At 42.4% G+C, this 26,278-nt stretch overlaps 1 protein-coding gene across 2 annotated transcripts in view; it reads left to right on the top strand.

Annotated features, from left to right (window-relative positions):
- Nucleotides 1-7,295: 7,295 nt before the first annotated feature.
- Nucleotides 7,296-26,278, top strand: part of Pik3ca (phosphatidylinositol-4,5-bisphosphate 3-kinase catalytic subunit alpha) — a 79,018-nt gene continuing 60,035 nt past the window's right edge. For both annotated transcript variants that reach the window (XR_007591018.1, XM_050138263.1), the window contains exon 1: nucleotides 7,296-7,685. The gene's annotated coding sequence lies outside the window, so the exon portion shown is untranslated. The remainder of the gene's footprint in view (nucleotides 7,686-26,278) is intronic.

Raw genomic sequence — 26,278 nt, 5'->3', positions numbered from 1 at the left:
TATCTGACTCCAGGATTTTATTATTAAGACCAATTAGAATTAGCACTATATCTGGTGTTCAACTTTGAAGCATGAATTCATGAAAAAGCCAGTTGCCTGTGGCTTTGTAGCCACTGGCACACACTGGAGCTGCACACAGGCAGGGGTTTCTGCCGGAGTCATCACCTTGCTGGCTAAGTTCTCCTCTCTTTTCTCCCTAAGGTTCTGAGCGAGTTTGGGATTTCTCTATAGCAGCCTCTCTGCTGCAAACTCCACAGGAATTTGGTCTCCAAATGCCACAGGAATTAGCCACTTTCACGTGTTCCCCCAGGCAGACGACTGGCTCATTAACTTCTATTCTCCCATTGGGTTGTGGGTTTTCCCTGGATCCCCCTTTTGGGCGGCGGCCCTGAAAACCACTCGGGTTCTACTGTTCTACGCAGCAGCGGTCAGCCTCATACTTCTCCGTCAAATGAATTGTCATCGTCAGCAGATATGGTGAGACAACTGGGAATTCTTAAAGGAAGGAATTAGTTAACAGAGAGAGTTTTTCCCCACATTAAAAAATGGGAAAGCTATTATGATGGAGAGAGTTAGGTCTCTGTATGATCACACAATGCATGTTTTAAAAATGGAAAAATAAAATGAAGGGATAATCAACTTAACCGGGATTGGCATAATGCTAATTACAATTTTGATAATATTCATTGTGGGTTTGATAATTCTTGGCTTATCTCTAAAAAAGATACGAGTGCGAAGATACAGGCCTTATTAAAACAGATGATAGTGAAATTCAGATCCAGACAGAGGAATTTCAGAGTTCTTGTTTTGAAAAGAAAAAGGGTGATATAGATAAGATAGGATAAGGGTAAATTATTGAGTCTACTTTTAAACCAAAAAAGAAACTACTAGTTTTTAATTTTTTATATTAATATTGATTTTTATAGATTGATACAAATATAAGATTATTTTTGTTAGAACATACTGTACATGTGTTTCTAATCTTGTTCAAGGTATTGTACCTATACAGCTCATTTAACAATGTAATGCAAATTTCTAGTCCTGGTTAGTATTAATCACCTATTACAATTGAATTTGTAGTCATATTAGGTATGTTTTCTTGTCTTGTCATTTCTTTATTTGGGGGGGCGGGTTTCGAGACAGGGTTTCTCTGTAGCTTTTGGTGCCAGTCCCGGAACTAGCTCTTGTAGACCAGGCTGGCCTCAAACTCCCAGAGATCCGCCTGCCTCTGCCTCCCGAGTGCTGGGATTAAAGCCGTGCACCACCACTGCCCAGCTTGTCTTGTCATTTCTTTCTTTCTTCTTTTTCTTTTCTTTTTCTTGGGGTGGAGGTTGAGATAGAGTGTCTCTGTAGTTTTGGAGCCTGTTCTGGAACTAGCTCTTATAGACCAGGTTGGGCTCGAACTCACAGAGATCCGCCTGCCTCTGCCTCCCAAGTGCTGAGATTAAAGGCATGCACTATCACCGCCTGGCCAAATATAATTTCAAGGTCAAACAGAGATATATTTTATTTTATATTTCATCTTCAAACAATCAGATATCTACAGAATATGGCATTTAAGATCTTTTAATAACATAGGTTTTTTTTTGTGGTTTTTCGAGACAGGGTTTCTTTGTGGTTTTGGAGCCTGTCCTGGAACTAGCTCTTGTAGACCAGGCTGGTCTCGAACTCACAGAGATCCGCCTGCCTCTGCCTCCCAAATGCTGGGATTAAAGGTGTGCGTCACCACCGCCCGGCAGGGTTTTTTTTTTTTTTAATGACAATTGAAACCTGTCTGCTCCCAGCTGCACAAATCTATTTCAGAGAAGATGATGGGCACTGAAGAAACCCCACATGGGCAATAAAGTATCATATTTATTATCAAAATTCATCTAGCTTTTCCAAGTGTGGAAGCACATACCTGTAATCCCAGCATGTAATCCCAGATTTGGAGGCTGGAGGATCAAGAAAATTCAAAGCCATCCTTAGTGAGTTTAAGGGCAGCTGAAGTTATGTACAGCCCTGCCAAAACAGAAAAGAAAAAGCCATCATGAAATCCACTGCTTTGTATGATAACTTGAAATTATTTTTTTAAAAAATAAGAGTCTCAATCTGGGTGTGGCAGTGCATGTCTTTAATTTGAGCTGAGGTACAGGCAAGAAGATCTCTATGAGTTCAAAGTCCACCTGGTCTACATAGGTCCAGAACATCCAGGGCTATGTAGAGACCCTTTCTCAAAAATAAACAAACAAATGAACAAACAAACAAACCAGATGGAGGATGTGTGGGAAGGCAACTAACTTTTTTCAGTATTTGCAGGAGTTCATTAAAGTGATAACACAAGGCAAATATATCATTAATAGATTCAGATTGGACTTTGAAATAAATTCTTTTAACACAGCTCTGTACAGGATAAGTAGACGCTCTAGTTCAAGGCAAGTCTGTGTTACATGATGGGACCCTTGTCTCAAAACAAACAAAACATTCAACATTGTTTACAACTTTTATTTTGTATTTAGATAAAATGTAACTGATGGAGATAGAATAGGAATCTGATTTCTGCGCAATCAAAATAATATAATCAAAGTAATAAAATATCTAGCCATAAGATTTCAGGAAATATTCCATATCTATTTGAAGAGCCTCAGTAATATGCTCAGATACATAGAAGAATATGTGAATAAATGGAAATTTCGTAAAATGAAGACAATATTTCAAAGATGCCAGTTTCCCAAAATTAGCTCATAGTTGTAATGCAATTCTGAATAAATTCCCATGAGATTAGATGCTTTCCATCAGTGTTTAAAAAGAAAATACCAAAGTAGGAACTGTTGTGCAGCCATTTCCTTCAGATTAAAACCTTCCATATTAGAGGAAATCTTAGGACATATGAAGGGTATACAGGGAAAAATGAAACAACATGCTATTTTAGGATAGGATGTTTACAAAAAAGTGAAACAATGGAATGTTCTGGGGCAGGCAAGACACTGCATTCTGCAAGGAAGTTCCATTAAGACAGAAAGTAAACAACTCAAAATAGCTCAGGAAGTCCCTGAAACTGACTGTATTTTCTAGGGCCCTCCTTTACTAAGAGTATATAAACAGTAAAGACTTACAGATAAGCCAACCTACAAGGATGACTCTGAGAGATACCTTGTAGAATGAGTAGAGACCAGCCTGACTGCCCAGAAGAAACAAAGACCAGCTGAGCTGCCTGGAAAGGACAGTCTCCAACTTCTTGAGTTGCTTCCTGCAGGCTGTGCTGTGTGCTCTGGGTTCCCAGCTTTTGTGAGTTGTCACCCATGCTGGGGTGGGCTTTGGTGATGCAGCTGTCTTTGATTGATTTCTGCTCCTGTAAGTAACCCCTCACCCACATTCTTGTAAGGAACCCCAATAAAACTATAGACTCACCAAGTTGGACTTTACTTTTGGCATGTTGTCAGTTCCCTCTTTGAGATGAATAGACATTTGTTAACATTCCCCCAAGACTAGTTTCACATATCAGGGGCCAGCAAGGTGGCTCAGCAGGTAAAGGCACCTATCCCCAGGCCTCACAACTTGAATTCAAACCCTGAGAACCACAAGGTACAAAGAAAGATTCCACTCTGAGTTGTTCTCTGACCTCCATAGCCACCCATGGCATATGCATAGTCTCCTTTTATGTTAATAGATATGTAAATGTTAAAAATTAAACCAAGGTAAACAACTTCAAAGGTTTACCTTGGTTGATGGTTTCTGAAGTTTTGGTCCATGGCTGTTTGATCATGCTGTTTTGAGCCCTTCTTGTGTAGGAAGCAGAGGGCAGAAGAGGGTGCTTACTTCACAGCATTCTTGAAGCAGAGATCAAAATCTACCAAAGTCCCAGGGTTGTGAGGAGTGGATGTGTTGTGGGGAGCCTGTGGGAACGAGCATTTGTGACATGAGCCTGGCATGTCAAGGATGCCAATGCCTGAGAGTCATGGAAATGGCAAGGCCCGCGTCCAGTCAGGCTCAGTAGAATGCAAGGTATTTCCCTGGACTGAGTACAGATGCTGACCAAAGGTTGATCTTTAACTAAAAACAGTCCTGACAAGAGTACAGAGTACCAACTGCAGCTTCTTCTTCTGCGTGATCCCACACCCTGAGACTCCTCCCTTGCAGAGACCTGTCTCCTCATTCACATTGTTTATAATAAACTCCCTGAATATCTGGGTGGCTAGTGTGTAGCAGGCTTTCTTGTTGGGACCATCAATCCTCAAATAATGATACAGAGACTTATTAATTATGAAAACTTGGCCCTAGTTTAGGCTTGATATAACTAGTTCTTATACCTTGAATTAACCCTATATTTTTAAAAAATATTTATTTATTATGTATACAATATTCTGTCTGTATGTATGCCTGCAGGCCAGAAGAGGGCACCAGACCCCACTACAGATGGTTGTGAGCCACCATGTGGTTGCTGGGAATTGAACTCAGGACCTTTGGAAGAGCAGGCAATGCTCTTAACCTCTGAGCCATCTCTCCAGCCCTAGCCCATACTTTTTAATCTGCGTTCTGCCACGTAGCTCATTACCTCATCTCTGTACTGCATGTCTTGCTTGGCTTGCATTTCACTGTCAACTCTGCCTTTCATCTTCCCAGAGTTCCTCTCACTGCCTGGAAGTCCTGCCTATCCTCTCTTGCCTAGCTATTGGCCATTCAACTCTTTATTACACCAATCATAGCAATACATCGTCACACAGTGTACAAATATCCCGCAACACCAATGTATCTCCATTCAAGCACTCACAGTGATCCCAGATTTATGTTGCTCATGCCTGTCTTTCTTCATCTCCTGTTGCTCCTCCTCAGGTTTCCAGGATCCAGCTTTGAGGGACATGGCACAGTATCACCTTCGAGAACATTCACTCAGTGGGTGCACCATGTCCCCACAGCACCAAATGATAACTTATAGCTGCAAATGAATTGGCTTATTGTAGCTTTCCTGTGGACCTGGGTAGACCATCGTGGAAGTGGGTAGACCATCGTGGAAGTGGGAGTGTAGCCGAGCCTGTTTTTCACTTCTTGGGAGCACAAAGCCGAGAGAAAAATATAGGAAGAGACCCAGACAAGAGAGATCCTTCCCCTAATCCCCATGAACTGCTTTCTTCCACTGAGCCCCATTGCTTCCCTTTCTCCACCTCCCAACATTGTTACTAGACTCTGAATCTATCAAGGGATTAATCCATTGGTTTGGTCGGAGCCTTCCTGGTCCACTTGTCTTAGGAAATGCCACCACACACCCAGAGGTGAGTCTCGACAGTTCCGTAGGAGTTTCCTAACCCAGTGAAGTTCATGACCCGTGTGAATCATCATTGTCGTTAATGCTAATACATCCAAAGGCAGCGAAGTATGACCACACACGCCTGCAACCCCGCACTTGGAAGGTGGGAGCGAAATGATCATCGGTTCAAAGTCGTCCACAGAAATGTTTAAGGCCAGCAGGAGCTACTAATACATTGCCTCCAATGAAGTCCAGAAAGCAAGTAACTATGATCATAATTTCAGTGTTTTAGAATGGAACAATAGTTTCATTTCGAACATTTCAACTTCAGAATGCTTTGCTATTAATGAGGCATGGTGTTTCATGCCTATAATCTCATACTCAGAAAGATGAAGCAAGGGGATTGTGGTGAGACCAAGGCCAGCCCGTGGGCTCATAGTGAGACCCTGTCTTAATACAAAAATAAACAAATAAATACTTAAAGGAATTAATTTTAATAAAAGGTTGCTCATGATAAAATCACTTAATTCTGAAGCATTTCATTTCTGTTTTCTTTATAGTCAAATAATCTTTAATTCTTTTAAGGCATTTTTCTTTCAGTGTTTGAATGATGACTTTATCACACAGATGTCTAATATACTCGAAGCATTTAATAACACTGCAGGCAGGATCTGAGGCTGTAACTCTGTGGTAGAGGACTTGCCTAGCAAACATAAAGCCCCTTGTTTGGGCCCTAGCTCACACACACACACACACACAAAACAGAATAAAATAACACTCACCAACATTTTTGAAAACAAGGTAAGCATTATAACATCAGTGGTAACCAGCTAAGTCAAAAGTAACCAAGTATGAATTGAACAACCAATAGTACTTGCTTCAAGGTAAAATCGCCCATGCACTTAAGTACCCCAATGGGTATTTTCTGTGACACATGATATCATATAATGTAATTAGCATTTTCTTTTTAAAATAAATTTTAGTAGGCAAAACATTGCCTGGATAAAATTTCCCCACCGAGTACTATCTATTAATGTTGCCCAGAAAGCACAGTTTGGGTAATGCTGCTTTAAGGTTCCAGGATTGACTACGCAACTCAGAAGTTATATATAACTCCTTGCTCCGGGGTGAGGGTGTTCTGAAACTGCTGGAAATGACTAGTTAAATATTTAGAAACAGAGATTCTCTGGAATGTGGGGTTAAACAAGCGCTTACGGGTGGAAAAGAAAGAAAACAGGAAATACAGAAACCCAGTCCAGTGAAACTGTGTGACTACACGGAGGAATGAATCACTAAGACTGGGCTGGGATGTGCGGTGGTGTTGCTTGGATGTTATGCTGGACTGTTAACCCCTCTAGAGTGTCATTTCTAGGCAGTACTCGCCTTGTCTTCAGATCCTGGACCTCAGACTTTTCGGTGTGATAAAAGACCAGTAGGGGGAGAGAAACGCAGAATACCGTGGAACAGTAGTACTCGTAAAAGCAAAAGAGATTGACACGTTACGCAGTACCAAATCACCATCTTGAATCTAACTTGAAGCCAGCATAACTTTTTTGAAGCCTCAAAATGAAAAAAAATAACACATCTTCTATAGCTAGAATACAAGAAATAGGGATGGGACACAGTCAAAGGTCTCTGGGAGCTGAGTCAAAAGACTGCAGAGGGCTGTTCGTACGGGTTACAATTTAAACCAGTGATCGTAAAGGACTTCTAAAATCACCATCCGATCTGGCATTAGTAACCATGCCCTCATTTCGTTTTCTCTTTAGGGTCCCTCGCTCCCAACTTCTCTGTCAGCTTCTCCCAAGACAGAACGTCGCAGGAAGAAACTAACAGGCGTGACACGTCCGCTGTCCCAGGATGACACCACAGCCCAGCTACCGCAGCGCTGAGTCGCACTGCCACTCGGGGCGGAAGAGCAGGGCGCAGGCGCAGTGAGTCACTGTTTCCGAACTTGCCCATCGCCCGGCCTCTTCTTTTCCCCACTTCCGGTCTCTGGTAGATGTATTTCCGGGGCGTTGCAAGTTCGGCCCCTCCTCAGCTCTCAGCCTCCTCTGCCCCAGGAGGGGGGAGCGAGGGGGTGGGGAAGAGTTCGTTGTTTGTTTACACGATGTGAGCGGAAAGAGAGACCAATAAAGTTTATTCTGGAAACAAAAGGAAAAAGAGCCCGGGCGCCGGCGAGCAGAGCCGGGGGTGGGGGCGTGCGGCGGGGCCGGCGCCGAGTGGAGCGAGCCAGCCGAGCGAGCGGCAGTTCCGGTGCCGCGGCGGCCGAGGCTGGGGCTGGGGCGGCCGGCGAGGCAGCGCTCGGGCCCGGCCGGGCCGCTCCGCAGCGGCGGGGGAGAGGGCCCGGGAGGCGGGCGCCGCGCCGCCCGCTGTCCTCTCCCTCGGCGCTGCCGCCGCCGCCGCCCGCGGGGCCGGGACCCGATGCGGCGGGAGCCGCGCAGCCTGGAGGAGCCGGAGCGTGAGTAGATGGCGGGGAGGGCGGGCTCCGGGCGGGCTCCGGGCGGGCGGGCTCCCGGCCCTTATCGTCGTAGCTGGCCTCCGCCCGGTCCTCCTCCTTGGCGCGGTGGCGGGGCGGCCGGGAAGGGCACGCAAGGGCCGCACGCCCCGGACTCGGGTGTCGCCTAGCCGCGCCGCCCGCACTCCTGCCGGGCCTTTCCTCCCGGATCGGGGTGTCGGCTCGCGGGCGCGCCTCTTCTTCCCTGTACCTCCCCTGCGCTCCGGGGACCGGACGGCCTCGGCCGCCGCTCCCGGACGGTGTCAGTCCCCGCCGTACGTGGGTAGATACGGAGGACGAGCCGAGGGCTTGTGCAGTCTGCGTCTGTGGGGAACCGAGCCGACTGCAGCCCGAAGCTCGTACCTCCACTGCGCCTTTGTGCACACGCGGGGCGTGGGCTCCCAGGACCCTGGGGAAACCGGCTTGGGAGGAGCCCAGGTAGCTCAGGTCTGGTCGTTGCCACTGCAACTTTTGAACCACTTTGGACCACATCGGAGGCTAGCCTTTCTTGGTATTTGTTGACATCGTGTGCTGTGGAATCTGTACGTTTGATGGTGCATTGGATAAAAAGTCCTGGGCCAGAGAAATAAAAATAAAAGATACTGTGTTGCTGAATTAATTTGGATGAATCAAACACGATGTTTTGATTAGTGAGCTCCCTTTGCAATGGCGGTTCAAGAATTTGTTAACGTGTCTCTATTCAAGTTGTAAGGTATTTTTGTTTTAAACTAAAGCGTTGGGTTCTGGTTGACAGCGTAGATCACGGTCTAAACATCACGTGTTCTGGAAATTTTTAATTATCAGATTAACTGTTCTGCAGTGTCATCAGTCGAAATTATCTGAAGGGTACGGTTGGTGTTGATGTGTGGGTTTTTTTTTTTTTTTTGAGTTTGGGGTTTTTTGTTGATTTTAGTTTTTCATGTCGTGTTTTGGGACTTTTTAAAGGAGGCAATAATAAATATGTAAGTACCCAAACCTTTTATTTTAACTGTACGTTTTTCAAAATAGCGCTTTCCCACTTTAAAAAAAAATCACAGGACGAGTGATTGAAACAAATGGTGGTAGCACATCAGAATAGTAATCACCAGGAGAGAAATAAAGTAACAAATGTTGCGGTTTTATTGATAACCGAGCATAAAGCAAGCCTTTCAAGTGGAAGGAGTTAACAATGAACAGCAAATAAAAGTAAAACCCTGTCTTTATCTAAGAGTTTCAAAATTTTAGGCAAATTGGATGTAGTATTAAAGAAGTGTCATTAGATAGCTAAGGGAAGCGGTGAAGTTGTGAGTGTATTCTCAGGAGGGCGCTTTCTGTGGAAGACTGGTAACAGCACCTGCGGGCCCTAGAGGCCTAGCTTCCTTCCTGCCATAAGGTCCTCTATCCCCAGTCAGTACTGCCTTCGAAAACCGTCTAAATTTAGAAAGAGAATACTCATACACAGTAGGCGATGATAACTTTTTAAAGGCAGCTTACTGTTTGCTTCACCGAAGGGAGATTTTAAACAGTTGCAGTCCTGTACAGAGCATTTGCCCTGTTGGTCTGTTTATTTGAAGAGAGCGAACTTAATCCTATTTGATCTCTTTAGCAGCTTGAGTGGCATTAAAAGGATCAATTCTCTCTATTTTACTGTTCTGTGTCTCGAGTTCCAAAGTGGGGAAATCTTTAAATGAAGTGTTTATGAAGCATCATGAAAGATTTCCCTTGCACAAAAATACTTAAGATCCAACTTGAGAAATCTCAGAGTATCATTCCTAGCTCATCCTGTAAGGTATAGTCAAGTAGGATTTTTAGAAGGTCTGATTTCTCTTAAGTTATTTTACCTGTCCTATTTAGGCCGAGCAACATCAGTCTCCCTAGGAAATGATACTCTAATCTGAGGCCAAACAGGTGGCAAGAGACACAGATTCATTGACCAAACAACCATTTTCTGACTTCTTTCACCCAGACTAGACTCTAATCTTCTCCGGGTCATTGCTCATTTAATAGAACTGGGAAACAGGGCCCAAAGAGGTTTAATTAAGATCATCTTTTCTTTTTTAAATTTGCAATAGTAAATATGTTAAGCATGTTTGCTTGCAGGTTTTTGTTTGCTTGGTTTTGGTTTATTTGTTTAAGGGAAGGCTTGAGGTTGCCACCACTGTTACTGAGCTGGGGTCTTGCTGTGCAGTTTATGGCCTGCACAGAGGTGGATCATCAGAACCCAATCCCTTGCCTGATCCTTTAAAGCTGGCAACAATATTTTTCAGTCCTGGCAGCACAATCTAGGTAGCATTTAAAGTTGTGTTAGATTCTGTTGTGCTTTGTCTGACGTGGAGCCAGACCTGTTTTGTTTATTTGTTTTAAGTTCATGGTATTCTGATGGACGGGATTGTGAAGCCCTGTCTTGGGGCCTGTCTGACTTGGTCCTTGTTTCTCCCATAGTGCAAGCTCTCTGACCTTTGCTTGCTCTCCTCTGTAAATGCTGCTCCTACTTCCTGCAACACTAGTACTCTCAGTTTTGCTTCCCTGACTCTCTGGTTCCTCTAATGTTTCACATTGCCCCCTTTGAAAAGTGCAGTCTGGGTTAGGTGTCCCTGCTTCCTGTTCCCATGGCATCGTGTCCCCCCACGGTAACCAAATTTCCTCACTGCATTGTCATCTGTTTGTCTGTGTCCTCCACCAGGATGTGAATTCCAGGAGGACTGGGACTTGGTCTGTCACATACACAGTTGTGCCTTTTAGTCAGTTACAGTTACACGTTATAGGCAATTGACTGAACAAGCACTTTGCTGATGCTCCTTTACAGTGTGTGGTAATTCCTAAGTATCAATTAAGTTTTTAACTTTTTTCCTCACTAAAAGTATGCATCCTTGAAACTACTGCTCACATGGATTTGATTTGGAGACATTTGAGATGTTACAAATTACATCAAGTGGCACTCCATTCCAAAAGACACATGCACCCCAGCAGCATACAGACCATTACTAGACCCGGTGGACTGGAAACCCGGAGACTGGAATGCATTCAGATATTCCTTTCCCCCTAAATGTTGTGTTTCTGCGGAAGTCTTGAGCTTTTCTGCCTTGGTCTTCCTGTCTCATAAAGACTGTTGCATGTTCTGTGTGGTACTCGATGATCTAGCCTTAAAATTCAGAGCAGCAAAGGTAGCCTTGATCTGATGGTGTTCAGAACCTACGCTCTGGTGAGTGCTTGCTGCTTTGCACAGATGTCCTAATCTGTGTAACGGGATTGTGACTACTCAGTAGAGAGAGTTGAATTCAGCTCAGATCTAGGAGTGTTCTTGACTGACCTAGTCCAAAGTGTTCATTTCCATTAGAGAGGAAGGGTCTCCTCTAATCAGGTGAAGTCGTTTCCCACTTTTCAGCTGGTGGTGCTGCAGGTGTTAGGGACTAGGCTCCCAAACCGTTGTGACTTTTGGTTTCCTTTTTTTAGAATCCTGTTCAGTTTCCAGGCACCCAGACTTTGGTCAGGTTGAATGGAAACCACCATGCCTAGATAAGAAGTGCCAGGTACTAGTGCATGTGTGAAGGGTGGACTTCCAGGGCTCCCAAGTTAAGAAAAATCAGATTTAATGTTCACAGAAAGGGAGCAAATTAAAATTAACAATGACTTTAAAAGGAAAGTCTTAACAGATTTGGTGAAATTTCTTTATAAATCCTTAAAGTTTGGGGGCTATTATTGAGTAATTTCTAAGTTATAAAGGAAACACAGGAAAATTATCTCAGGGCTAATTCTAGAAGCAAGGCACTAAGCATGTTCCCATTGTACAGACAGGAAGTAGTGGAGAAAGCCCATTGAAGTTGAAAAATGAGAGTGATGCTTAGGAGAAACTGAAGGATTTGGTAGAACAGATAAAACAAGACAGCACGACAGTGAAGTCTGAGGCTCCACCATGAAGCCTAGGATTACCGTCTTCATGAAGGCTCTGTGGTAGGTATACTGTACTCGAGGTTCACGTCAGAACAAGTTGGCCCTGGTTAAGGAACTGTGGGGTATTCGCTCTTCCTCTGCACCTCTTCATTTCAGGAGCTGATCTTAAAATGCTGCAGTGATGAGGTTTTAAGTCAGCGATGAAAGAGATGGCGTACAGCAAAGCTGCCTTCCCTCTAAGGAAGCAGTTTGTGCTTTTTCTAGAGTGCTGACCTTGGGCTGGAGGGATGCCTCAGCAGTTGAGAGCCTGTACTGCTCCTCCAGAGGAGTTCAGTTCCCAGCAACCCTGGAACTCCAGCTCAGGCCAGATCCTCTGTGGGCTTCAGGCCTTGTGTGCACACACACACTTGTAATTTGGAATTTTTTTTTTTTTTAAGAGCTCTGATGCCAGTGCCTGACCCCTCACTGCTGCTCTGTGTCTTTGGGGACACACCTCAGGACTCTGCCTGCTTCAGGACAGTATGAGCTGCATTGTGTTGCCTGCTGAATAATTAATGTATTAAGGAGAAAATTTAAGTGATTCCCCAAGCTCTGGCATAAAACCATTTAGGAAATAATATACACATGATAATTATTTTAAATTTATATCTAATACAAGAATGTTTTTTCTATTTGGCCTGGAAATAAAGTACTTGGTTTTGGTAGTTAGTACAACACTTTGTCCAAATTATACTCATTTATAAGCAGTTAATTTCCAGTAACTTTTAGCATATAATTGGATTTATAACAGAGAAATCTTTCTGTCAAAATCCACATTGCCATCTGAAATAAAGTGTTTTGTCTTAGTTACACCTATTTATTTCACTGATTGTTTAAAGCTTGCTGCGTAGTTCACAGTAACCTGGTACTCAATATGTAGACCCAGGACATCCTTCAGCTTGCTTTGATCCTCATGTCTCAGCTTCCATAGTGCTGGGATGATAGGCATAAGCTGCCACACTAAGCTTAAATATGTTAGTCTTTAAAACTCTTTAAAGAACTAAGGGACTGCACACAGGAGGTACATTTTAGGTTCTTACTGTTTGTTTAATAGAAGCTGGAGAAGTCAGTGTGTTTGGTGAAAGTTTGTACCGTGGTAGACTCATCGTATTGTGATGCTGACTCTGTTTGAGGGTGCTTATGAGACTGTCCACTGCGTACCTTGGAAACATCAGGTGGTAATGTCAGCACTATGTAGACTGAGGGGAAGCAGTGTGTGCGTTCATTCATTCTAGGTTCCTGACACAGAAGCTAGTGGACCTCTCAAAAAAAAAAAAAAAAAAAAAACAGTGATTTTTAAAATTAGACTCATTTGGAAATCAGGATACTTTTCTTTATATTTCTATCAATTAGTAGCTATACACTTGAAAAAGTAATTTAAGAAGAAACTGCCAGTCTTAGGTCATCTTTATGTGAAAAATGTAAGAAACGCTTTTGGGCTGGAGAGATGGCAGTGGTTAAGAATGCTTCCTGCTGCCTTCTGGGGGAACCCTACTTTGCTTACTTACTAGCATCCATGGCACGAGGCTCACAATGCCTCTGACTGCAGTTCCAGGAGATCTGGTGCCCCGGCCTCTGAAAGCATTGTATTTGTGTGCCCATCCCACATGCAGACATGCATGTACAGTTTTAGAAAGGGACACTTTTATAAGTTGTTGATGAATTTCATATTTCTATTCCTGTCTTGGGAAATTTTTAGCAAGGGTTGCTAGTTCAGGGAGAGCTGTGCTGGGAGACGAGAACGCTGGGTCGGATTGCCAGGTGCTGGAGCTCTGCATTTAGCTCGGAGCTTAGCTGTGTGCCCTGAGATCGTGGCCTTTCAGAGTGCTTATTCCTTACCTGGAAATGCCTGGAGTTCTCTGCAGTTCACAGACTGTTTCTGATTTCAGGCTGAATAAAGCCACCCTTTGGAAGGACTATAGTCCTCAGTTCCTTTATTTTCAGAAATAAAAAAATAAAAGTTTGCACATATTTGAAAGCTTTTGTGTGAAATTCTGTGGCTTCCATTGGGGGGAGAACCTCCCTCCTCCATCGGTGACTTTGGGATTCAAGCTCATGGCAGGTGTGGTCATTTCACTCACTGGCATTGAGAGTAGGTCACCGGTGTATGCCAGCGGCCAACACAGGAGGCCAGCACACCAGTCACAGCACTCTTAATAGCCACTGAGCATCATCTCACTGTTAAAGACTTCTAGGAAAATATGTTTCCTAGCACCCAGGCGGTGCACAGAAAGCTTTTCTAGGCCTGTCCCCAGTTGTGCTGACAAGCACACGGAAAGATGGCACCAGCCACTGCTCTCCATCGGGCATGTTGAGCTGCTGTTGGCCTCTCTGGAAACACCAAGGTCACTTTCTACTTGGTGGTGGTGTTCGTCAGTGACCCCCTCAGGTAGTGGGTATTTAGGCTTGTTTTGCGTGTGTACTTGTTTTTCAGCATGCTAAGCCGATTTCTGTGGCTTATTTTTCTTTGAGAGCTATTGCTTTCCTGGTGATTTTCATGTTGGACTTGGTGCAGGTCTAGACTTGAAGGACTGCTGCATTTCACAATGCACGCACTTCCTTTAGCCTGAGATTGAAGTATTCTTTTCTCCCCTTAGGAAATCTGTTAGCAGCTTCAAAATTTTGGTTATTTTATTATTATTATTATTATTATTATTATTACCAAATTTGCCACTGTTCTGAGAATCCAGGTTTATTCTCAGGGTACATCAATGGGAAAAATATTGAAATCAGTCATCACTTAAGTAGTCTTACCTGAAATGGAAGGGTCACATCAGTAGTGTGTCCTCGTGAATTTTCCTGAAAGTTTAACAGCTCTTGTGGTTGGCAGGTGATGCCCTCAGAGGCAGTGTCTAAAGCATATGTGAAAGGGGTATTTTGTATTGCTTTTCCTGACTATATGCTAGCTGTTCAAGTTGAACGTGACTTTTTCAAAACAGTATCTGGTTTGCCCAGATAAGCGGGAATGGTAGGAAGAAGCAAAGCAGCTGTTTTTCCATGGAGTGACGAGCTTTCGGTTCCTTAGGAGTGTTGTAAGACTCCCAGGTCTACCAAATTGTTTAATTAAAATTTGAAAATTTATTATTGTGTTTATGTGTGTGGATATACATGCTAGGTTACACGTGGGGTCAGAGGACAACTGGGTGGAGTTGGTTCTCTTTCTCTACCTTTGTATGGGTCCCAGAGATTAAAATCAGGTTGCAGGTTTGCATGGCAGATGCCTTTGTCCACTGAGCCGTCTTACCACCTGTCTATAACTGCTTCTAAAACACTGTTAGATGTACTCTGTGGTCGTCTTTATTGAGGAGAGCATACCAAATCACAGGTTAGTGTACTCCTGCAGATAAGTTTTCTCAGTAAAGATTAGGGTGAGTAATCCGGCAACACTGAGGAACATGGAAGTCAGGACAGCCTTAGAAATTAAGAGGATAGCCAGTGTGTTGGACTACCTGGTTAGGAGCATGTACTCTAAAACCAGAGTAGAGACATGGGGGAAATAATTTAGTCTGTCTCAGTTACATATTCTCTGAGTGATACATGTTTTCTCATTTGAAAAAGAAGATGGTCGTGACTGCCAGTATCAATAAAGCAGGAAAGCATTTAGGAGCGCCCAGTACACACTGGGTGTTCAATAACAGCCCTGGGCACCTTGAGAGTAAGGACTACATTGTAGTCATTCACTTATTTTGGAGCTGTGACGTTGTGCAGTGGGACATTCTATTCTGAGACTGTTGTGTGGGGTCCTGGCTCTGGGTAGCTAGTGAATACTGCCATCTAACAGGCTTAGAGTTCTTTACTACTTACTTTCTTCCCATTAAAACGGTAACATTTTAACATTTGAGAGGAGTGGAAAATGAGTGGACAGCAAGTATCAAGGAAAATGGGCTTAGGGTTTTCTCATCTTTGTCTCTGCTTCCTGAGCCAGGGCGTCTCTGACTGTCCCTAGGCTCTCAGCAACCCCAGTAACACCTTGAGTTGCTCTCTGTTGAAATGTGGGTTTTCATGTACTGAAGGTCATAGTCATGTCCTGTGGGCACACGTGACAGGCCCGGATGCGATCCTCACTGGACTAGGGTCTTTATTAAATACTGGGTCTTGCATATGGAGGGTTTTGACTCCATTATGTGAAAATAAGGAAGGCAGCCATGTGGTTTATATTCATGTGTCTAATCTCTTTTTCCCTTTAATCTCTGAAACAGCTGTGTCACGGATTTCTGTCACGTCATCTCCCCGGGTTTAGTGCTGTTGTGGGTGCTCAGATTTAAGTTCTAGAAAACAGATTTCTAGAAAACAGATGTTTCTGTTTTCTTAGCTCACTTTGAGCAGTGTGGGCCTTACTGCTCTTGATGAGATGCACAGGCAGTCACTATTCAGGGTGTGATCTCATAGTGGCATAGCTCTTAGAAACCAGGAAAATCTGTGTGCTTTAGGATTGTTTATTACAGACTTAGTTATTTTGGGGAGGGGTAAGGAGCTCATGCCATGTATCATACAAATGGAGGTCAGAGGACAACTTGCAGCAACCGTTTCTCCTCTTCACCATGTGGGTGTCAGGGATCACACTCATGTTGTCTGGCTTGGTGGCATTATCTTTATCCACTAAGCCATCTGCTATCCCAAATCTACATGTTTTTTTAAAAATTGAATATGTTGTTATTATTTTACATCAATAATTTGTCATAATTACTGAATTTTTCATTGTCACTTAATCTAAAGACTGATGTCAATTGATACTTGTTTGGATATTTTTACTGTTTTTAAAGCCGTAGAATTAGAGATTGCTGTGCATGTGCAGACCGTGTGACTGGGGACCGCCCCAGCACTAACTCAAAGCTTGTTTCCTTCTGTGCTATTATGACTAATACAGGAATTAACGTTACTATCTTGGATTGGTAAAGTGATACGCTTTTGTAGTTGCAGCATCTGGGAGGCTGAGACAGGAAGATCAGGAGTTCAAGGCCATCCCTGTATAATGTATACATAGACTGATTTTTTTTAGCTGAAATGCTGTGAAAGATAATTCATTTCCTCAGTTTTCTAAATGTATCTAGAGAGAGAGCAAGGGGCTGTGAGTCATTGTCACGTGGTTTCATCAGCCATTCTCTAACTCCTTCTTTTTGTGATGGTCTAGCTACGTAGCTCTGGCTAGCTTGGGATTCTCAGGGATCTGCCTGTGCCTCATGAGTGATATGATTATAGACATGAGCCAGCATATTTTTTTGAGATAAAATCTCTCATTGGGCCTAGAGCTCACAGATTTGGCTAGACTAATCTTTGGGCTACTGAACTCCAGGGACCCTTCTCTCCATCTTCCCTATGCTGGGCTTGCTAGTGTGTGTCACCGTTCTGATGGCTTTTTAAATGTGGGTTTTAGGGATCAAACTCAGGTCCTCATGCTTACATAGCAAGCACTTCACCTAAGCCATCTCCCCACACCCTCCCTGAGTAATTTTGAATTCCTTCATATATGAACTTGAATATGTCAATGTCCGGAATGAACATAGGATAGAGTCACTACACGTTGTTTCCCTCAGTCTTCACAGTAGCACTTCAGTACACGTGTGAACTGCAATTCCACACTCAGTCAGCACACTGGAGTCTCACCACATTTGTGAAATGGTGATGAAATGATAATTTAAATATGGCAATCACGTCCACTGTGGAGGTAAGATTGCACTGTGAATTTGCTGCCCCTATGGTTTGTGTCAGTGACTGACTAAGGATGAAAATCTCATGGTATTGAGTGTGACTTTTTTTTTTTTTTTTTTTTTTTTTTTTTCGAGACAGGGTTTCTCTGTGTTACAGTCCTAGCTGTCCTGGAACTAGCTCTTGTAGACCAGGCTGGTCTCGAACTCACAGAGATCCACCTGCCTCTGCCTCCCAAGTGCTGGGATTAAAGGCATGCGCCACCACTGCCCGGCTTGAGTGTGACTTTGTTACTCATGTTACTTGCCTCTAGTATTGTCTTGATTAATCCTATGAATCTGGAAGAGGAACTGCCACTTGGGTTGGTTGGATAGTTTTATTTGTCCCCAGGTAGCTTGCTGATGTGGCTATAGCAATCTGTGCATGTGCACACATGGTTACTCAAACATACAGGTATATCCTCATTAAGTATAAAACCTAGTTACTACAAAAGTCATTAGCACTGTTCTTTTTTGTGGCTGATTTAAGAGATTGTTCAAGGGGTAAAAAGCCTTGTTTGAATAAAAGTTTGAGACAAATATGAGTGACTATGTCTTGGGAACACAGATTTAGGTTGTCTAGAATGATGTATTCTGCCGTGGAGGTGGCAGTGTGAATTTTTATAGCCACAAAACAAAAGGCAGCCATAAATAAAAATATTTACGAAATAGAGTTGTGAGGAGGAAAATGCTGAGCAGCCCCCCCCCCCCCCCCCCCCCCCCCCCCCCCACAAAGCTGATTTCTGGAAGCTTTAGCACCTCTGGAAATGTTTCTCTCAATCAGTAGCCATTTGTTGTGTGACAGAATTTTGAGGGGGAACACAACACATATATCTACTTGCCCAGATTGAGTTTCAGTGACAGACTAAAGTATGGATACCTCCAAAGTCAAACTTGGTGAACCAATGAGTTTTATTGGCGTTACTTACAGGAATATGGGTGAGGAGTTACTTACAGGAAGGAGCAAGAATGACTCAAAGACAGCTGCATCACCAAGGCCTACCCAGCACAGGTGACAGCTCACAAAAACTGGGAACCTAGGGTACACTACCTAACTTGCAGGCCGCTCAATGGATTGGAGAGTGTCCTTTCCAAGTAACTCAGGATTAAATTCCTTCCAGGCAGCAGATCTGAACTCAGTCTTCACAGCTCAGCTTTTATTGTTTACTCTGAGAGGGTGAGTCTGAGACTGGTGAATCTGGTCAGTTTCAGGGACTTCCTGAGGCTATTTTGAGTGGTTTTCCATTCTGTTTAAGGAGCTTCCCTGCAGGATGGAATGTTTTAAGTCTCAGAGGAAGCTGTTACGCAACACCATTCAGTAAGATATTCTTAGGTTTGTCTGGTGTCATACAGTTAACAAGTAACATAGTATTCTGGTTGTATTTTAGAAATGTAACAGGTCCCATTTTTCTGCATTAAAAACAAACATACACTGACCCCATTAAGAGTCTTCCTTGGCCAGGTAGCAGAGCCCTGGCCAGCTATAAAACCAGCACTGGAGGCAAAGGTATACTTCCTTTCCCAACTCTGATGGACGATAATTGGTTGCTTACATGAAGAGCATTAGTAAGTATCACATGAGGGAGAGCGAGGTATAGAGGCTGGCAGATTCTCACTTGGTGTTTTATAAAATATGTTCTGCCCTGTATGGTTAAAACCATTTCATTTAGAAAAGAATAGAGGTGAGAAGCAGAGTGACAGTTGAGTGGTCACAAAACAAGATGCTAAGATAACTGTAGTTCTTGAAGTCAAGGAGTAAAGGTTTTTCAAAAGTGCTTTCACAGTTTAGCCTGAAGAAAGATGAATATGTGGGTTGGTGTCCTTGGTGATCACTGACCTTGGACAGCTTCGTCCTACATTAGATAGAGTTAGTATTCAGCAGTTCTCAGCACATGATATATGGACGACTGACTACACGCTCCATATAGATGTGTATAGTTACACTGACAATGTAAAAGCGTATTGAAATAATAAAATTGTGTGTGATTATGTTTACCTGTCAAAATACACAAGCACAGATAATAGTTTGTTGTAGCCATTCAAGGCCATTTTTTACATTCTTAGGATAATTCTTACTTGGTAATCATAAAATGTACTTAATAGACTGTCAGATTATCTTTGCTCTTATTTTATAGTTGTCATTTTATTTGGCTTCTAAATTGTAGTCGTTGGTTTGCTTCAGTACATTAAGATATGACTTAGAAGAGGGATGAATACTGAGAAAGAAACTGGAAATTTCCGTTTTGGGTATAATTGTATTTCTAGGAACACCAAGAGTCAACCAAGACATTATTAGATTATAGAGTAACTGCATATATAATAATTTAAAAATCAGTAATTCTCCTTTATGATCATAATAATTGTTTAGAAAATATAATAATTTAATGGTTAAAAAATATATGAGTTGTAGTTAAACAATAACTGTATTCAGTTCTGTGGTAGAGAGGCACAGGATATTCCTGGATGGGAAACTCAGCTATTATAATAATCTGTTCTTCCTGTTGATTTATAAGTTTATCATAATTTTCATTGAAAATGCATTTGAGAAATTAGGATAGCTCTTAATTTTGTCTGAGAGACTATAAGTAGATAAAAAAAAGATGACTTTAAGTAAAAATCAAAGCCAGCTAATTTTCCAGCTCTCTGAGGTATCGAAGTGCACTATAGAGTTAAAATGAAGGTGTTGGGCACTGGTGTGAGTGTGGCTGTCCAGTTGCTCAAAAGGAGTAGGAACCCAGAAGTGTTCTTCCATAAAAAGACTCACCAGAAATCCAGAGGAAAAGACAAAGGTGTTTTGGTGACTAGAATATGTGTAGGAGAATATACTATGAATTGAAAGTGTTTAGCAAGTAGAAAGACATATATTTTACTCTTAAATCATTGACATTTTTTCCCTCTCCCATCCAAATAAAAAAATTAAAACTATAATCAAGAACTCTGCAAAAATTTAAGACACAAATGTTTAAAAATATTTTAAAATACAGACATTTTCAAAAGCTCAAAGTTTCCTTCCCTGAGGTAAATGAACAACAGACCTAGAATATGGGCTCATAACTGGACTCACACATGCAGGAGATGTGTTTAACCCCCAGAGGGAATGGGTGAAGCAAGCTTACTATGCAGTAGTCCATATCCCACAGAAGGAGGTAGTCATATAAAAACTTTCATCTGGAAGGCTGTTCAAAGTTCAAGTTTGAATCCTAGTACTGCACACTCATGTAAAAAAAATACATTTATTAAGAATTTCCAGTAATTTAAGGAAATGTTTTTAAGTGAATAAAGCAAAATACAAAGCTGTATGTACTATGTGTGTACAACTATAGCAAAAGAAAGATGTTAGAGAATGGGAGGACTCAGTGGTGTCTAAAGCAGTTTGTACATTTTCCCTCATCTGTGCTGCATTTGTGCTGCACACAGGACTTCATGCCCATAACTCAATCAGCATTTGAAGTGAGTGAATTTCTGTAATCTGCATGGAAGGGTTTTACACTGAAAGAAACAGAAGTCATTTCCGTGTGCATGTTAGGCCATGTGGGGAATACTCAGAAAGAAGCCGTGTTAACATCAATACTGTTTCCTAATGTCTCTGCATCTGTTCTGTGTGATCTTTTCCTGTTCAATGTGGTAATATAGGAATGTTGTAAATTACTCTATCCTGTTTTTAAGAAGTAATACCCAATTGATTTGGGTATTATTTCTTAGAAACGCCTCTTGGTCTATCCGGTCTCTTTTCAGCGTCCCCTTTACACTGTGCTGTGTCACAGGCTCTCACCAGACTCTGCTTCCTGTCCTGTTTACATGTCCGTACTACTGCCAGAGTTGTCCACGTGGTAACTGGCAGAATTTCATGAGCAAGCTGTCAGAAATAGGATTTATGGAAAGAGACACTACTTCCACAGTTGCAGTGGGCACCCTCAACCATCAGATGTGCCAGCCTAAAGTCCAGTGGCCCCAGAGAACTTGCATCGCTCCTCCTTACAGACTTCATGATAGTAACCACAGAAACTTTTTTTTGCCTTTCATTTACTTGAATGTCTTTACTTTTTTCCATTGAAGTCTTGTTATTTGCTTTAAACAAGACCTTACACGTGTAGGAAATTTTGTTAAGACATCAATTTCCCAGATCCTTGAAATTCTGACCCAACAGATCTGTAGTGGTGGGAACATGGGTCTTAGTGAGTGTGCTGTATGCAGCCTCCAGGCGAGGATGTGAAGGAAGCCAGCCTTGGAATAAGGTACAGTGTCTCACACTGACGTTTTTCCTTGCAGACTGGCCTCCACCCACTGCCGTGTGCTCATTTTTTACCCTGGTATCACAATCCAGCTTTCTATCTAGACACCCTGAACTGCTTTAGACGCACGCACTCAGGCTTTTCTGACTTGAGTTCCTGCGGCGTTGATTCTCTTCTGTCTTGCCTGCGCCTTCCTGACCTGGCACTCTGGATCTTGTCCGAATGTCCTGGATGCACCCAGAGGCAGACAGGCTCTCCCTTGGTGTTTCCATGGCTCTAGAATTGTTCAGTTACACTTGTTTATTTGCACATCCTCACTAGATTTAAAAGCCTCTGGAGGTTGACATTGCATTTTATCTAAAACCTTGGCTGTTTGGCATAAGATCACTGCAGAGTCATTGCACGGCAAGTGTTTGTTCAGGAAGGAAAATGAAGCCTGGAGAAATTATCTGCTTATTTCCCAGATCTTTAAGTATAGGGCTGTGAACACAGGACACATAACTTCTGATTTCAGTCTTTACAGGAAACATAGCAAAATTTTTTCTTACTTTCTGAAGCATTTTTCTTGTGGCCGACAGACAGTGTATCTTCTATTTTGTTTGAATGGGAGATATTTTCTTCATCATCATGGTTTGTAAAATAATGCTTATTGCTCTGGGGTGGGAACTGACTGTTGAATGGATACTAAACTGTTCGTCTGCTACTCTCACACTTGGCCTTCTCTCCTCTGCCTGTAATGTGTACTTGTTTCTTTGGCAGAGCAGGCTGTGTACTCACTAGTGGGTTGTTCAAAATACTTGATTAATCTGAGCTAAAATATTTATGTAGGAAATCTCTTATTCTCTAGTAAAAGTTTTTCTGTGTGTAAGTTTTCAAGTGGACATCCAGATCCTGGTTTCTGAAACTTAGCTGTGTAACCTGGCTGAAGACTGAGTTCCTAAGGTGTTGATGGAAACCAGTGGCCAGCTGCAGGATGAGATCCTAGGAGCCCTAGAGGATATGCAGCTGAGCTTTAAACCAAATGCTAACAATGCAACATTTAGTAGCATCTGTTCTTTTAGAAGAAACAGTTTGGATAATTGGAATCATCTTATAATATCCTTATACCCAGCTGTCAACTTTTTCTGCCAATATTTCTTGAACCAAAACCAAGAAAATGTAAGTTAGGGTCCCATATTTTGAAATAAGCCAAATACTGAAAAATTACTCTATCTTAAAAGATTTCCAAAAGAGCTCCTCAGCACCTAGAAAGATTCATAAAAAGCGGGTATCTCTCTGTTAACCCTTTCCAATATTAAGCTGCAATACAAACTTTAGAAAATCATGGGAGTGGCCTGGGGAGCTGATCCAGTCCATCCAGCACTTGTAGTATAGAAGTGTGTCGACATAAGCTGAATCCCAGAACCCGTGTGAAAAGCAATACGATGTAAAGCAGTAATCCTAGAGCTGGGAAGGTGGAGACAGGAGAACCCTTGAGACTGACTCATGTGGTCTGTCCTGGTAGCCACTTGGTGAACTCCAGTGAAGCCAGAGACCTGTCTCAAAAAAAAAGAAAGAAAGGAAAAAAGATGAAGAGAGATTGAGAAAGACACAGCTTTAACCTCTGGCTTCCGCATATACAGGCTTACACATACCTGCAAGTGTACATACACCCACATGGACACACGTACATCACACCACCATACATGCAGAAATACATAAAATAATAAACTCATTTGAGAAACAGAAATGCTACTGTTAGTAGCCACTGGACTTGAAGGTTATTAAAGTCAATGTGAACATTCTAATCCCAGCTTTAAACATTCTACTCTTTCTTTTTCAGTTTTTGTTTGCTTGCTTTTGTTTTTGATTTTGAGACAGGGTCTTACTATGTAGTCTTGGCTGGCCTAGAAGTTGCTACATAGAACAGGCTAGCCTTGAGCTCATAGAGTTCATAGATGTGCCTCTGCCCCCTGAGTGCTGAGGTTAAGGTATCTGCCATAACATCCAACCCCCTACTGTTTCTAAATCTTTGAGATTTTATTCCTGTGTGTATGGTGTGTGCATGCGTGCACCATGTGTAGAGTGGTCAGGACGGCTTTGTGGAGTCGCTCCTTTCATCTTTACCTGGAATCCCCGGCTGAACTCGGGTCATCAAGTTTGTGACAGGTGCTTTACCTGCTGAGTCATCTTGATTGACAGCCCTGTTTTTCACTGCTTAATCAACATCTCCATACTTTTCCATCCCCCCCCACCTCTCTCTTCCTTTGTGTGTGCATGCATGCATGCACACACGTGTGCCTGATGTGAGGAACCATCCCCAGTCTGCTGCTGTTTTAGTCTTTGAGGTGGGGCCTCAGTCAAATACAGCCAACTTGTTCTGGAGATTCCATCTCTGCTTTCCTAGGCCACCACACCCACCTGGCATTTACATGGTTCTGGGGATCTGAAATCTGGCCTTTCTTCATGCTTACAGGGCAAGCACATTTCCCAGCTCCGCTTTCTGTGTTTAAGATGCCGAAATCTCCATTTCCCAGAATATTAGCTTGGTAATACTCCTAATTGCTTCCTGTGTTAGAGTTTATTAGTTATGCCCAGTTCTTCCTTCCCAGTCCTCTGACAGTTACTTGTTATGCTGACAAGAACTGGTGACATTTTGTTGTATACTCTTTCTGAACTCTCGGTTTTGATTATAAGTAGATTTTAATAGTTGAAACTAATATCATTGATATCTATGTGTAAAATGTTTCCCTTTACAACCAAGTGGAATACTGTTACTGGATTTGTCCTCCGTCCTGCATTTAACATCACAGTAGTCTTCTTCGCAGTCAGGTCTTAGGATTTATCTTTTCATGCATACCACATAGAGCTCAAAACTGCTGTTTTCTTCATTTGAAGTATGACCTTATATGATTTTGGGGCTCTTTCTCCTAAAATCTCCACTAATTTGCCTTTTTCTTATTATGAAAATCACACACATTCTTCAACATGTCCTTAATGCTACCTGACTCTAATCAGAACTTCTGTTCTTTCTGAATGTTTTCTACTTCAGTCAGTCATACAGATTCCATTCTTTCTGTCTTCTGGTTTGGCCGTACTAGCTTCTATAATTAATGTGAAATGTTGCCTTTCGCATTGTTTACTTAGGCTGTTGTTCACTGTGTTGGTTTCCAGCACCCGTGTGTGGGGTCTCTCCACCTCTTAGCCTCCCCATTTAATTAACTGTAGTCATTTTCTGACTAAGCCTGGGGATTGGCTCAGGGGAAGTAAAGCCTTTCGAACCTGATTGTCCAGAAATACCTTCTTCGTTTTTCCTTTCCTCATGATAGTTTGGGAGGCATAAAATTCCTTGTCCTGCTGTTTTCCAACAGGTTTTCATCACCGCAGTCTTCTGCTCTGTTGCTGCCAGTCCAGTCCTTGCTTGTTCTGTGTCCTCTAGAAGCTATGTTATTTATTGTCTAGTCTAGTTTCCTTTTGTTGCACAGTGCCTTTCTCTTTAATGCCTTCCACCAGTCTTACCTTTTGGAGAGCCGGGGAATAATGAGTGTTTGGTCAAGGCTTTTATTTATTTCCTTGAGGTTGGGATGTCCTCAAAGGCTTTTAATTTGACAAATCTGATAGGTGAACTGTTGTATTGTTTAATTTGCATTTGTGAATGTGTAAAGATGAAATTTTTGATTAGCGTCACATTTCCATCACTTTTCTGTGAGTGCTCAGTGCACGCTCTCATGTCTCCTATTCACAGTTGCTGCTTCTGTCAGCCATGACAGCCAGACAGCTTTTACCTGTCTGTATTTTGTTTCCCTTTAGTGTGTCCTCATGTGCATTTGTCACTTACTTTAGTTTTATTTAGGAAGATCTTTTTCATGCATATTGAAAAACATCTCATGTTTTCTTGCAGTCTTCATGTGGTTTTATTTTTATTCAGTTTATTCAGAATAGGCTTTCGCTTAATCTGTAAAGTTAAATTTAAAAACATCCCTTTTTTCATTTGTTGAAATAGTCTCACACTAAAGTCCTGGTTGTCCCACCAAGCTGTCGTGGTTACAAACACAACCCACCGCGTACGGCCATCTCTGTTACTTTCTCTGTTACTTTGCAGCACCCTGTTCATTCATTTGTTTGTTATATGGTAGCCCTGGCTGGCCTGGTATTTGTTATAGAACCCAGGCTAGCCTTTAATTGTTGGTGAGCTTCCTGTCTTAGACTCCTGAGTGCTGGCATTACAGGCATACAATTCTTCATTCTAAAGTAGTGAAAATTCAGCTGTGGCACTTCTACCCAAGCCAGTAATCAATAAATAGTTCTGTTGCTTCAGCTAGAGATTCTGCTTCCTGGATCTGCGTGGAGTACAACATAATTGTGTGTGTGTGTGTGTGTGTGTGTGTGTGTGTGTGGGCGGGGAGAAAGAGGGAGAAAGAGAGAGGGAGCTTTAAGATACATTAAAGCTGACTTCTCAGTTGACTTCCATTCAGACATTTGGTGTATTAAGCATTATTGTGAAACTCTTTGAACTTTTAGAGATTGACATAAACAATACATATTCACCACTGCACACCAGCCTCACTTAAAGCATAAATTTATTCTAAAGAACTGGTAAACCTAATGGCTCTACGGCTTTATCACACACACACACACACACACACACACACACACACACACACACACCCTTAGTAAAATAGGAATAGAAAGCCGTTTCTGGACTTATTAATGATAGGTGATTCAGATCAGAGGACACAAACTCCTGTAAGCA

This window comes from Alexandromys fortis, unplaced genomic scaffold (genome assembly GCF_014885135.2).
Source record: "Alexandromys fortis isolate MF-2015 unplaced genomic scaffold, M_Fortis_MF-2015_v1.1 scaffold_15, whole genome shotgun sequence".
Taxonomy (NCBI): Eukaryota; Metazoa; Chordata; class Mammalia; order Rodentia; family Cricetidae; genus Alexandromys; species Alexandromys fortis.
This window is presented reverse-complemented; position numbering and strand designations above follow the sequence as displayed.